The 15,241-nt window shown below is 41.8% G+C and overlaps 1 protein-coding gene and 1 non-coding gene across 2 annotated transcripts in view; both read right to left on the bottom strand.

Annotated features, from left to right (window-relative positions):
- The window catches only part of Mrps28 (mitochondrial ribosomal protein S28), a 103,996-nt gene that overhangs the window by 18,778 nt on the left and 69,977 nt on the right, over positions 1–15,241 (bottom strand). The window lies entirely within an intron of this gene.
- Positions 4,919–5,038, bottom strand: LOC116897515. Its single transcript, XR_004387533.1, has one exon. It is a non-coding gene; the product is annotated as a small nucleolar RNA SNORA38 (small nucleolar RNA).

Genomic DNA, 15,241 nt, shown 5'->3' on the forward strand with positions numbered 1-15,241 from the left:
GGGAGTTCTGGTTGGTTGGCGTTTTTGTTCCAAGCCCCTTCGAGCTAATATTTCATAATAAAATCTCATCTTGTTATTTTAGACCAAGAGAGACTTTTCTGTTATGTTTACTTTACCTCAGATTAATCAGTCAGCTTAACATAAGATAACTCGAGACACAAGAGGCAAATGACTGAAGATCTGACTAGGCTGCCCCTAGGCCTACTGAATAAAAAAGGGAATTCAAATGTGTAATAAACATGTGCACTATACAGCCTGATAAATTAAAACAGTAGTCGACAAAACATTATGAGATCAACTCATTTGAAAGATGGTATATGCTGGCTTAGAAAAATAAACAACAGAATTATTTCATGGTTGGGTGACAACACATTGCTCTATAATAAATCTGTTCTTGGTTCTATAGCCAGGAAGAAAAAAAAATCTCTTCATTATTGCCTCTTAGTGTATATGACAAAATTAAATTTATTATTATTAAAGAAATAAAGGGTAACTCATTTCTTCTCAGACACACAGCTCTTGACCTCGTTCCCTCTAAGCCCACTGGAAAGCTGTGTGACAAGTAGGAGGGAGGGGCTGTGGGCGAGACTCTCTCAGGTTTATCCTTTTAAAGAATAATCAAAATGATTTGTTTATAATATAGACAATTATGGTTCAAAAAATTTACTGAAGCTGTAATTGTAGCTAATTCATACTGATTTTCACAGACTGGAAAAAGAAACAGACCATGAGAATTTTAAGTACTTTTTTATTTTGAATATTAACATTAGTTCAGAGTATTACCAAATAACTACAAAGTATATAGCTGAACTTCTTTTAAAACTATCTGCTACTGGCAGGTACAAAATAAATGGAAAACAAGGTTTTTATATTCTTTAAATCAAAGTCCGTGCAGACAAAATATTCAGTTTTACTTTGTTCAGCTGGCACTAGCTAATGCTACCAACCACATATTCACAAAGAACAGAGAAATGGATAATAAATACCTGGGATCTGACCTCTTACTGTGCACAGCGAAGTTACGTATCACCCTGTACTTGTGTTTTCTAGATATTAACCCTGATGGCTTGTGTCATACAACATGGCTTGTCCTTTATGTATTATCTCACTTACTCTCACACCATCTGACAGGCAGACATTACTATTACCATACTGCAAAGGAAAATCTTCCCCAAAGCTAGAGAGCTAGAAGTCAGAGCACAAACTGTTCTTTCTGAGTCCAGTCTGTGCTCTCTTCCTATGTTACTGAGTCAAGAAAGGCAGACAGTAACTGTTACCATCAAAGAACACCTACAGGGCAGCTGAGGCAGTGAATGCCGTAACATAAAAGTCCCATCATTCTCTACTCAGTGGCTCCGCTGCCTTCCGGCCAATGGTCCTGGCAGCTGCATCTGCTTAGAGAAGTTAAGCACCTTGTGATGTAAGACAGTTTGTAGATTAACAATAATTTCATTGTAAATCTGTCAAAAGTTTCATTATACCACCTTTGTATGACCTCATCAATTTCTAGGAAAGCTGAACCAGTGGTTCAGTGATAGAAAGAGGTTTTCTATGGAAGGAATATTGATTTGATCAACTAAACAAGAAAGAAAATTAATTTTTAAAAATTTGCCAATATTCATTGACTACAGCCACATTTGATATTTTGTGTAAATGGGTGATTCGTAGTGCTCAGCTGACTGTGGAAGAGGAGGGGTGTGCAGAGGCCTGCAGTAACTTCTGCTTGGACTATTAACTCCTACCACATGTATGAAGCATCACGGTTCAAGGGCCACTCATTGAAGTATCAGGGTAGAGGTCTATGCAGGAAGACCTAGACATAACACACTTCCTATATGGTGATACACTCCCTACCTTTTATGGCTATGTGTACACAACTGCACCTTACATCTGATGTACTAGGAATGCACTAACAGCAAATCAACTGCTCTCGATGACTATGAAGAAATTCGATGATCGAGCAGTCTTACCGCAGGTGGATATGCAAAAGAAATAGAACAGCACATAGAGATAGGGTCCTATGCTTATTGTGGTACTACTCACACCAACCAGGGAATGGGGCTGAGCTCAGTGTCTCCAACAGATTAGGGATAAAGAGAATGAGGCATATATACAATAGAATCCCACCCAGTTATCAGAAAGGATAAAATCCTATCATTTCCTAACAACATTTTCTAAATCACCTACTGAGCCAGATTTCATCATTATAGAACGTATACAGCACAGAAACATCACATCTTGCCACAGAAATATATATAAGTATTGTATCAACTAATAGTAAAATAAAAAAAATTCACCACAACATACGAAAACAAAAGTTTCTTTTAAGGAGTGGATCCTCTCAGTGTTCTGGTCTCTTTTATATGTTATCATTATTACTCTTGCTGTACTGGCGCTTGCCTCAACTTCCTTAATGTCAGAAAATCAATCATCTTATTAAGAAACCTATGTTGGATTGGCAAGATGGATCAGTGGTTAAAAGCACTTGCTGATAAGATAAGCCTGATGATCTAAGTTCAATTCCCAGAACCTGTAAGGTAGAAGAGAACCAACTCCTCCTCATTTCACACACATGCATATGCATGTATACATACAGAGATGTACGCACACTAATACTAATAAATGTCACTAAGGATTCATGATACTTTTATAAGGGCTAGAGTAGAGTTCTTCCTCTTTAGTAAATTCTTGACCTACATGAAGAATGTGTTGACTATTATTCTGAAGCCTTATCTCTAGGATTAAACTAATGCTCTGCATTCTAAGGAGAACATTTTGGTAAGAAGAGGCCAGGTTTCAATGCAGGGGCTTTTCAAGCACTGTCTTTAGAATTCACTAACCATTTTTCAAAATGTGATCATTAGTAAAACAAACCCCTTTACTTTAGGTTATTTAAAGTTTCTCCTATACATCTTGATCATGAGACAGGATGCACTCCAAATTCAGAAGGACAGCTGACAAGTGACTGCAGTGTCCTGGCTTCACTGCACAGCAGAACAACTCGACAGCAGAATTTACAATCTCCAAAGGTGGCCCTGCCTTTCCCACAGTATCCAGTTACTTGTCTAGGTCCATGCACAACCTAGGTGATAATTCACTTAGATTTAGACTACTTTCATTCAAAGCCAACTTCCAAACAAAGCATCATCTACACTTTAAATGGTAGATGAAATTCTACCCCTATTCTCAGGAAAAAGGGGCAAGTAAGAGTATCGCACTGGGCAAAAGTCATGTAGAAAAGAACTGACAGTGTACTCAAGCTATGTACCCCTGAAGAAGAGAGAACTGCTGAAAGACCAAGAAAAAAAAACACATACAAACAAACAAATAAACAAACAAACTAAAAAAAAAAACCTTCCTATATTATTTTTGGTTTGGATATTCATATTAAAATACCCAAAAGGAAACTAATTTTTAATGTATAATTGCCCTTCTCACAAATCTTGCCACAAGTCAATGATATCAGCTTGTTCCAGAATATAAATATAAAACATATATCTTTATAAATATAAGAAGTATGAGGTGTGCGATAACTCTGGATGAATTGTTGGCCAAGAAGTCCTGGGTGCCTCCAACAATACAGGACCTTAGCACTCCTCTTGATTGTCCACTAGAACTAGATGGTAACACACTATTAAGACATCAGGTGTCTTAGTTGTAAGATATTGCTAAATCAAGCTGGAACTGAATTGGAAGCATTCTCCCTGCTGGCTTTCATTGAGTTCGTTGCAAAGCACTGTGCAGGAAACCGCAGGAGAAGAGATGTACTTCCTAACAACTTTGATACTTGCAGGCATGGAACACAGCTCTTATGGAAGTAACAAACCGCCCTGTGATTGGATCTGAGGTATTTCCCAAAGGTTGAAAGCCATGCCTAGCACTGTAAACCTATGACTGAAGAAATGATAGGCTCTTAGGGAACTTCTATTGTCTAGTTAAGTTAAAATAGTGGCAAATTGTCTTCTAAATATCTATTTTCATACCCATAGACAAAAGGTATCCCCATCCTTAATCCAAGATAAATCATTTTGTAGTGACTGACAGTTGACGCTCAAGGTGCAGAGAGTAAGTGGTGGATGAGAGCTCAGCCATAAAGAAGATACTCATACCACACCCCCTTTTAGGCTCTGGATATGCATAAACATTATAATCATAAACCCACAGAAATTGGGATTATCTGCACTTGGTCTGCACAAGACTGGTCTTGTTGATAATTAGTCACGGATGGGGGAGGGACTCATCAGACTGTGGATAGATCTGTGAGAGGAGGAGTCATTCACTGTCTTCAGTTATGAACCAACTGATGACATCAAGTTCCAATTGATAGTTCCAAACCTATGTTACACAGAGGACCCTAGTTAAACTCAGTGGGTCATAAAACACAAAAGACATGAATGTGGCAAAGGGATCCGTCGGAAGGATGGAGAACTGACAGGCATGAGAGGGCAATAAGGAAGGGTGGGAAAATACTCAGAATGCATTCTATACATGTAAGGATTTGTCAAAGAGCAAATTTATTCAATTAAAAAAATGAGAGCATTTTTAGGAGCTTCAGGGACAGTTGTTTGGTCCAAGAAGAAAGTGACTTAAGAAGTGGCAAGTCAGTAGTTGGTACAGCTGGCAGGACAGCACTTGAGATCAGCGCCCAGAGCTAGTACTGACACAGGACCAACACAGGCTGCAACTCATGCAATAACATGATTTGGAAAAACCTGGCATTTACAGAGAAAAACTTGTTACAATCTTTGGCCTACAGTAATAGTTACCTCTGGTCAAGAACTGGCTGCTCAAATGAAGGTGTAAAATCAAGGACCGAAGATGACTTTGCAGTCTTAGAATTATCCCCAAGTTTGTGAATAAATGACTCAACCTCAGGCAAATCTACATTCATGTAGCTCTATGACATCCGTTTCTCCCTGTCTGTGGGATGGTTGATCCTGAGCCTGCAAGGGGCAAGCTGGTCCCAGGCCTTTCCAAATCTACCATATTTCTTTGCCTCCAATTCTTACATGATGACATCAGTTTCTTTTATGAAAATGTTATAACCTGAGTTAAGAAGTCCAGCGCTACAAGTTTGGATTCAGATCCTATGGAATCAATGTGAATTTACCAGGCATTTTTCAAAGGTATTAGTGCTTTCCCTGATTTGATCAAAATTGATGCCTGGTAACTAGCGCTTATACACGTTATTACTTAAAAGTTAGTTACATTGGGTTTAAGATTGCTTTTAGGACAGTACCCCTTCAAAAGTCAGTGTTTTAAAAATACCTACTACCTATTATAACTATGGCATACACAATAAACCATATATGGCAAATAAACTCACTTTATGTCCAGGTAAAAATATTGAAAAGTTGACCCACTTTGGAATCAAATAACCCGCAGCTTGATCTGTGTGTCTTAACTGTTCAGGAGGTGATTCTAAAAGGTGCGGAAACAAACAAAGTTATCTTCATGCTTAGTCAGAACTATGGCAGTATCTTTCCACCAATTCTTCATATCTTTAGGAGGAATCAAAGTGCTATTTCATTCCGAGTGACCAAGATCTAAGATTAAAGACCTCCGATGCCCCTGTCACTGTCACACTCTAATGACGTTCAACTGACCCCAAGAGCCGTTTCCCCAGCTGTGTGGTCAGCCTGGCAGCTGCCTTAATAATGCAGGCCAACCTGCCCCAACTCCAGAGCAGCTGCCGCACCTGCTCTGGCAAGGCAAGTAGCATCCTAAGCCGAGGCAAACCTTAGCGGTGGCAGTGGCTGTGACTGTGGAGGCAGCTGCTTGCCCATGACACTGATACAGAGTGCTTTGCGATAACAGCTAGGGGGACAATGGAGGGAGTGACTACAGCTCAGATTTATGAGGAGCACATTACACTCCCAAACTTGCTACATCATGGAATATTACACTGTTTTTCATATCTGTAATTTAGATTCCCTAACATCTAGGCACAAGAGAAAAATCTCACCACTTATACATCCCTAGTTTTAAGTTAAACAATGAAGTATCCTAAAGATTTGGGTCCAGCACTTCAAGAGCTAAAATGGTAACTTTGTGCTATTATAAAGTTTTGAAATAATAAAAACATCACACCAAGGGAGAACTGAACTGGAAGTGGATAGCAATTTGATAAGGACAAGAACATTTTGGGGGAAAGGTGTCTGATTCATAAAAAACCCTCTCTGCAAGCATTTACTAGGATGTAAAGTCAAATAGAATTTAGAGGTAGAGCCGATGTTCATGCTTGCTATACAGATAAGCTGTCCCTACTGATTTGCCTTTTAAAACAGTATCTCTGCCCATGAGTAATGCTGCCATTAGCTGTAGTCAGAGAGACATGTCTGCAATGACCGGCAGTAACTGCAGACATCCATGGGGCTAAGGAAAAGGGACTACTGAATATGCAGCCATAACAGAGTCACCTGCATTGTCTCTCTGAAAGCTGAGGGGACACTGGAAGAAGAAACAGAAGGAGTACAGGCAGGAGGACAGGCACTGAGTAGTCTGGGACGCAGCCATATGGTCATGACACAGCTTCGCACTCTATGGTTACCTGCACACACCGGGAGCAGTTGACAGCAAGTCATGAAGGGGAAAGGCCTCATGAAACCTTACCCCTTTTTGAAGATTTATACATAATTAATGGTTGACATTTTCTTCAGTTCTATAAACCACTGCTAAGTTGCTTATACTCTGGTAAAGTATCCTAAATATCCTAATGTGAAACTCACTGAGCTAGACATGTATACACATAAACACACACCACACACAGGCATACCATAAAACACATACATACTACACACACACACACACACACACACACACACACACATACACACACACACACACAACACAACATACACACACACACACACACACACACACACACACACACAAAAGGCACACACACAACACATGCACACACAACACACATCACACACACCATACACACACACACACAAAATACACACCAAACACATACGCATACACACCCCATACTTGTACACAAGCACCAGAAAGGAGCTGGTTGGGAAGAAGAAGGAAATAATTGTGAGTGGGAGCAATGGGGGGACAAGAGAGAGTAATGACAGGTGAGTACAGGTGAAATACATTATGTTTGTGTATCAAAACATTATAATGAAATTCAATATTATATATAATGAATATATGCTAATAACAAATTTAAATAATAATGCCAAGCTAGAATGATCTAAATAGGAAGACTTTATATCCAGACAGACATTTGGGTACAAACAGCACTAACTGGTCTCAGTGTGTTATTTTAAGGGGGTGGGTGGTTGGAAAGAAAATGTAGGGAAGAGGATGTACAGGAAAGGCTAGAGACAAGGAGCAGAGGTGTGAATATTATATAAATGCACTGTATTCACATATGAAAATATCCAAGATAATATATAATAAATGTATTTTCTAAAATTCCTGAAAAATAGGAAAAAGAAACTGCCTTGGAAAAGGCCTAAATATACACCCAAAAAGTCTGATAAACAATAGAGACAGCATTTGAATTTGTGGGGGGAAAGATGAACTATTTAAGTATAATCATATTGGAAAGTCCGGTTTTATATGTGGGCTGGGGCAGCTTGAGTCCCTCTTCGTCCAGGCAAATGCGGAAGCACATGCACGCAAGGCGTCCCTTTCTGGATGATGACTGTGCCCTGAAACTAGGCAGTGGTGATGCTGCTGTATTAGCTCCTGCTGCATCACTGTGACCAAAATACCTCACACAATTAACTTAACGAGGAAGGGCATTTTAACTCATTTTGGAGGATTAACCCATCACAGCAGGAAGGCATGGCTGGGTGATCAGCTCTGGACACCAGTGCACAATGTAGGCAGGAAAGGCACTGGAGCCAAAGGCCAGGATATACCCTTCAAGGCATATCCCCTAGCGATCTCCTTCTGCCTTCTAGTACCGCCAAAACGTTCCACAGCCTACCTAAACAGGGCTGCCAACTGGGAAGCAAGCATTTACCACATGACCCTGTGAGTCATATGCATATGCATGGTGAGTTAGAAATGTACCTGTGTGCAGATGTGAATTAAAGGTTAGAGGAGGATGTTGAAAGATGTCCTCTACCACTCCTTTACCTTTAAGACAGGATCTGTCAGCAACCCTGAAGCTTGTCATGTTGGCTAGATGGCTGACCCAGCCAATAAGCTCCTAGGATCTGACTCTACCCTGGTCTCCTGGTGGTAGGGTCACAGGATCTGCAGCCATGCCCAGCTTTTCAATGGATGCTGGGGACTGAGCCCACAGCCTTGTGTCTGCAGAACAAGCACTCTTACCCTCTGTGCTACCTCCCCAGGATCAAACTGCACACCTTTAAATTCTCAGTCTCAAGATGGATGAAGCAAGAAGTGCAGACCGACAGGAGCTGGATATAGATCGCTCCTGAGAGACACAACCAGAATACAGCAAATACAGAGGCGAATGCCAGCAGCAAACCACTGAACTGAGAATAGGACCCCCGTTGAAGGAATCAGAGAAAGAACTGGAAGAGCTTGAAGGGGCTCGAGACCCCATATGTACAACAATGCCAAGCAACCAGAGCTTCCAGGGACTAAGCCACTACCTAAAGACTATACATGGACTGACCCTGGACTCTGACCTCATAGGTAGCAATGAATATCCTAGTAAGAGCACCAGTGGAAGGGGAAGCCCTGGGTCCTGCTAAGACTGAACCCCCAGTGAACTAGACTGTTGGGGGGGGGGGGCGGCAATGGGGGAGGGTGGGAAGGGAACACCCATAAGGAAGGGGAAGGGGGAGGGAGATGTTTGCCCGGAAACCGGGAAAGGGAATAACACTCGAAATGTATATAAGAAATACTCAATAAAAAAAAAAATACTATAGCAAATTCTCAGTCTCCATGACGTACTCTGCCACACCAAGAACAGTAAATATCAGATCCATTACGGAAGCTGAGAAAGACCAGGTGTTGGATACGCCAACATAAACTGGGATGATCCCAAAGTAGAAAAGGGTTTTCCAGACAGACACATAGGATATTGCTAGACCGTAAACCACCCTGAAGCTCAATGGCAGAAACAAGAGCAATCACTTATTCTGCTCTACTCCAGTCTCTTGCAGTGATGGGGTTTAGGATGGCAGACCCACTGTAAAGATGTCTCATTCACACAAAAGACAAGTTTATCACCGACTGTTAGCTGCTGACCACGTGAACCTTTCTGAATAGGACATGGAAATTTGGACTCTTCAGTGATGGTGGTTATATACTGTAAAGCACTGTAAGAGGTAGGTGGATGCTTTTAAAACCCACAGTTCCCAACTAGCATAAGACCACTGCTGCTGCAGTGTAAGGCTCAAGAGCTTTACAGTACACACTGAAGGACAAAGTGACCCCTTTGACGGAAAGAATGTCAAAGAGCATGGGGACCATGATATGGCAACTTTAGTAATTCATAAAGGAGAAGGTGGCTGCACTTACCTGTATTAAATTTTAAGCCTTCACATGATCCATGATTGAAATCTAAAAACTACCTTGACCTCACTCAAAAGGCCAATTTCTTGGTTCACTGTTTGTCTAATTATACTGTGAGTCCATTCTTTCCTTCAATTCCTAATACCACTTCCCAAAGTAAAATCACCCAAGCTGCATACCTTGACTATATGGTACCCTTTTCTAGTTTGATCTCACTGTTTTCAACACCACACACCTGAAATCACAAGCAGATAACCATAAACTATGATCTGGCAATAGTCAGCTATCTAAGTCTACCTGAAGCAGGCAGGATGTGTTGGGCCAAATGTAGAAAGTCAAGAGAGACTGATAATTACCTTTGAAAAGTAAACTTGACCACGCCCACTGTGCAGAGAAGCCTGGCAAGTTCAAAGAAAACAAATCATTTTGTTAGAATAGTTGTATTCTCACCATTAAAAGGTTAGGTAATTAAAAATATGACATTACTCTTTTTTTTTTTTTGAGATAAAGTCTCATGCATTCCAGTCTGGTTTCAAATTTATTTTATAGCCAAGGATGACTATGAATTCTGCCTTCACCACCCTAGTGTTAGAATTGCAGGAATACACCAACATACCTGGCTTATATGGTGCTAGGGATTAAATCCAGACTGTGTATACTAGGCAAACACGATAACAACCAAGTTATGTACATACATGGCCAAGAGATGGGCAGGATGTCCCACGTCAAGCTGAGAAGGCACTGGCAGTTGGCAGATGTCAGAGTGTGGCCCAAGGTAACTCAACTGTGTTCCAGTGGAAGGCCACATATCCAAGGGTAGCAGAAATTGGGCATGACGAGTTTGGGGAAAAAACCAACAGCAAGGATGCAGACAGGACAGAAAGCTGAATGGGCAGGGAAGGAAAGTGGTAGAAGATCTGTACAGAGTGAGGAGAGAAGGCTGACAGGACCCAAGCATACGGAGAATTCTCAAAGAACTAATAAAAACTTAACATGGGTCTGTTACAGTAAGTTCTAAGATCTAAATTGCTTTGAAAGATATACCCACAATCTGAGGTATAAAATTTACAAACTACTGTTTTCTGGCACGGATTAACTGCTTTACTATGCATTTCACTATAACTGAATTCTCAGTAATGCTGCTATATGGAGTTGTTGTGAAGAACCATAAAGAAACTCACAAATTTTATAAGTTTCATTTATATTATTTTATATGCAGAGGGGGGGGGATATGTCCTAGGAGCCAGAGGTTGTCAAATAAAAAGTGCTAGGTGTGGGCTGCCTCCCTCTAGTTGTTAGTCAGGGGTGTTCTACAGATCCCCAGGTAATCCAGGCTACTGCAACTATTCTTGGTTGGCAACCAGAACTTTTTGGTAAAACCCTAGTACTGAAGATACCATACATTTTGATTATAATGCATGGATAAATCAAGTTGGTACTAACCAGGAAACATTGGCCCTGCTTTCACAGAACTGGAAGGTGCTATGAAGGCTACTGGGGGAGAGTGTATGTATGTATGTGTGTGTGTGGGGGGGGGTGTTTGCTGGTCATCAACAGGCTTACCCAACTGTGAACCCTGGGAGCTACAAGCTATAATAATAACCAATATGGCAGGATATGCCCATGGATGAAATTGTATCTGTGTCTGTGTGCAGAGGGGGGAGTTAAACAACTATAATTTTTTTTTGAGTGGATTTAAGGCTGACTCCATGAAAAGAAATTCATGGTACTGTAAATGTGGCCAAGAATCCATGGTTGAGGAACTCAAGGCTCCCTGAGTGTATTATTTTTGCTAAATGGGCATATTATCAAATTTTCCTCTACATTCATACCCTTATACCCATAGATCCATTAGTTCTCAGACCTCATAAGTGAAATGTATTTGTACGGTAGATGATGGTTACCACAGACACTCACAGCTGCTTAAAGTGCGGAAAACAAGTGCACCATTGTTATGAGCCAAGGGTTAGGGATAGGAAGGACCGGAGCAAAAGTCATCTTTCAGACGTGGCAGGACCACTCACGACTGCACAGACACTGTGACTGACTACATAAGATCTGCACAAGATCCAAGTCAACCAACATGGCAGCACGAAAGACGGAAGGGCTCCTGAGCCCCCACCCACAGCTGAGAAGCTACTGACAACTGACGGCTTCTGGAGAGGGAGGGGCGGTTTTCTTTCTTTAGGAGTGGACCTGGAAGGCTGAACCACAGAAGTGCATAGCTCCACACCATGAGTGCTTGGCAGCAGCACAAAAGGACTTCGTGGGTTACAGAAAAGGAAGCGGGTGAGTGCAGGAGTGGAAAGCCAGGGGACTGAAGTCAGGTGGCCAGGCTTGCATGGTAAGAATCTCTACCCTCACCTTACCACTCACAATAGTCTACATGGATATGCTACATTGTATAGTATTCTTGAACTGCAACTTTAATATATTGTACTTAAGGCAAAGAAGTAGATATATACAATCTTTCCTTTTTATATTAACTGTACCAGTCAAAGTATAAATGACCCTTGTCTTACTGATCCACTGCTGTGAAGAGATACCATGTCCAAGGCAAATTATAAAGGAAGGCATTTAAATAGGGGCCTGCTTACAGTTTCAGATGCTTAGCCCATTATCATCATGGTAGGGAGCAGACAGGTATGGCAATGGAGTAGTAGCTGGGAGCTTTACATGCTGGGGCAGGGAGGGAGTGAGGGAGGGAGGGAGAGGGAGAGGGAGGGGGAGGGAGGGAGAGGGAGAGGGGAGGGGGAGGGAGAGGGAGAGGGAGGGGAGAGGGGAGGGAGGGAGGGGAGGGGGAGGGAGAAAGGAAGGGAGGGGGAAGGGAGGGGGAGAGGGAGGGGGAGGGGGAGGGGAGGGAGGGGGAGGGGAGGGAGGGAGGGGGAGGGAGGGAAATGGGGAGGGAGAGAAATGGGGGTAGAAGGAGGGAGGGGAGGGGAGAGGAGGAGGGAGAGAGAGGGAGGGGAGAGGGAGGGAGAGGGAGGGGAGGGGAGAGGGAGGGGAGGGGAGAGGAGAGGGGAGGGAGGGAGAGAGGGAGGGGGAGAGGGAGGGAGAGGGGAGGGGGAGGGGAGGGGAGGGGGAGGGAGGGGAGGAGAGGGGAGAGGGAGAGGGAGAGGAGAGGGAGGAGAGGAGAGGGAGAGGAGGGAGAGGGAGGGAGAGGGAGAGGAGGGAGGGAGAAACAAACACTGGACCTGTACCTGTCATGGGCTTTTGAAACCTCAAAGCCCATAACCAGCGACACACCTCCAACAAGGCCACACCTCCTAATCCTTCCCAAACAAATTATCAACTGAGGACTAAGCAAGTATATGAGCCTATGGGGGGAGCATTTTTATTCAAACTACCACAATCCTCCTAGCCTAAGGAGTCTGATTTATTTAATTGCAATAAAGTTTAATGTTCACTCTAAGGTTTAAATCTTACAGAAAGAATTGATTTCACCAAATTAGAGCTAGCTATTACAAGTACCATGCCCCTAATTTCAGCACCCCTAGAGCTGGAGACAGGAGAATTGTAAGTTCAGAGTTTGTCTGGACTTTCCCCTAATCACCCACTACAAACTAAAACAGAACATCTCTTCCCATGTGAGAAACAAATCTCCAAGATGCAACATGTTACCACATCTTCAGTGTTCACCTCCAAGAACTACGAGTTTCTTTCTTCCATTTGTTCTTATGTCATTTCTAAATGTTCTATAGATAGCTTTTTACAAAATGGGAAAGAAATAATGACCAGTAAATCATTAATTATAGATTTATAAAATAGATCTTTTTTATTCACATGACAAGTTTCTGTTGTAAAGGCATCATTTCAGGTTGAAAGTTCATAATGGTCTCCATGTATTAAAAATCAGTTTCAAGAGTATAGTCAAAAAAGAAAATCAATAACCTGGTACTTTTGTACTTTATAATAAGTGGCATTGGAGCCCTTAAATTATAGTCCTGGAGGCACAAGCCTGTAAATTCAAGGGCCATCTGGACAACTTAGTGAGATCTTAGCTCAAATGAAAAATACAAAAAGGCCTGGGATATAGCTTGGTGCCTGCCTAGCATGTGCAAGGCTCAACCCAGGCAGGTTGTGATGTGTCTAAATCAATCACACTCACACCTGTATTATTTTACATTTAAGCACAAGATATAATTTTGGTGAACAATGTATAAAGGAATCATGTTCAGAGAAACTTGTGAGAAATTTTTCTTTCTTAAAAGATACATAAGAAACAGACATTTCCTTTTCTTCGCATAGTACTGTCAGCTCTGAATATGATGTCTAACTTTTATTTGTGTGTAGGTGTTTTAACTGCATGTCTGTCTATGCTTATGAAAAGAATGTTCATTCCTTTGTGATGTCCCCAAAAGACTCCAAGTGGACTTGATGTATTACACATCCTATTTTTAAAAATCAAGCCATTCAAAAACACCTCATTCCAAAATAGAAACATTTCCAGTCATTTTCCTGATCACAGATAGAAACTGTTTTACTTCCCTAGACTGAGATGAACTTGTCTGACAGATAAAGGGAGGCTATTGGAAGAATGCTGTTTCTAGTAAGCCCCTTTCCCCTCTCTGTCTTCTAATTGTCAGAGATGGCATCATCATTGACCTGCACCCTACATCAACAGAGGGAAGGAAGGCAGTTTTACATTGGGGTAGGAATGTGGCATATTCTGAAGGAATATGTAATATATTCTCATGTAATGACAGAAATGCTCTTCTTGAAAGCATTCCGTGGACAGGATCTACATTGCCCAAAGGACTGGAGCCTCACATGACAGGCTAACCTGCAGAAACGACAGAGCAACAGCGATAGAGAAGTCTGGGCCACTGAGCCAATCTCCTCCTAGCTGCTTGCTGGAGTCTTCATCAGAGGGTGGGTCTTACACATCTAAAAGTTTCAAGGTCCCATAGCCAAACAGCAGGCTGTGCACACCTCTCCTGAGAACTGCCTACTTCTACAAAGTACATCATCTATTCCTGGATGGTGGTGGTGCTGCTGGTGCTGGTGGTAAGAAGCGTGGTCAGTAGCATTTACAATTTGGTAAATTTGACAAATCTGTGCTAGGTAAAAGCATCCAAGAGCAGACTGGAAACAGAAATATTGGTGATTTTGTGAAAACTAACAATCTCTTAAGGTAAAAAAATTAAACCAGTGAAAGTATGTGATGATAGCTTTTTAAAAGAGATAACGTTTGGTAGTGAGAAAATTAATTAAGATTCTTGAGAAGCCATGCAGCTGAAGTCAGAGCACTGATTAACGGAGCAGCTGTCAGTGCGAAGGTCCCTGTGCTGATCCTGTTCTGGCTGAGAGCTGAGCCTGAGAACCTGTCAGAAAGGTGCTCTCACAGTGGAAGACAGCAAGCAGCAGCTGCAGAGCTCAGCGGGTTGCAGCCCTCTCTTGCCTTTCAGACTCTAGTTGGGAGAATTCTGGAACCAAGCATGTGCAGCTCTTGTCACCACCATAGAGGGCAGTGAATCTCCTGAGTGAAGCTGTCACAGGCTGGGTGGAATGGTGTCTGCTCTTATGGGTCTATGCAGGCAAGTTTAGGTCACAGTGGCAGAATATAACTGTTGCAATATAACTGACTGCCCCTATCTGAGAAGTTAATAAGAAACAGTCACTGCATGACTTATATGAACTAAATCAAAAGTGACTATTCAAATTTCTTTTTAGGAAAGATGAGAAATAAAGTAGAAAACGAGACAGAAAAGGCTCGTTTTATATGCATTTTTAGAGCGATTAAGAAGTAGAAATAAAGACCACTCATTACGTATTTTATAGATGT

Source organism: Rattus rattus, chromosome 3 (genome assembly GCF_011064425.1).
Source record: "Rattus rattus isolate New Zealand chromosome 3, Rrattus_CSIRO_v1, whole genome shotgun sequence".
NCBI lineage: Eukaryota > Metazoa > Chordata > Mammalia > Rodentia > Muridae > Rattus > Rattus rattus.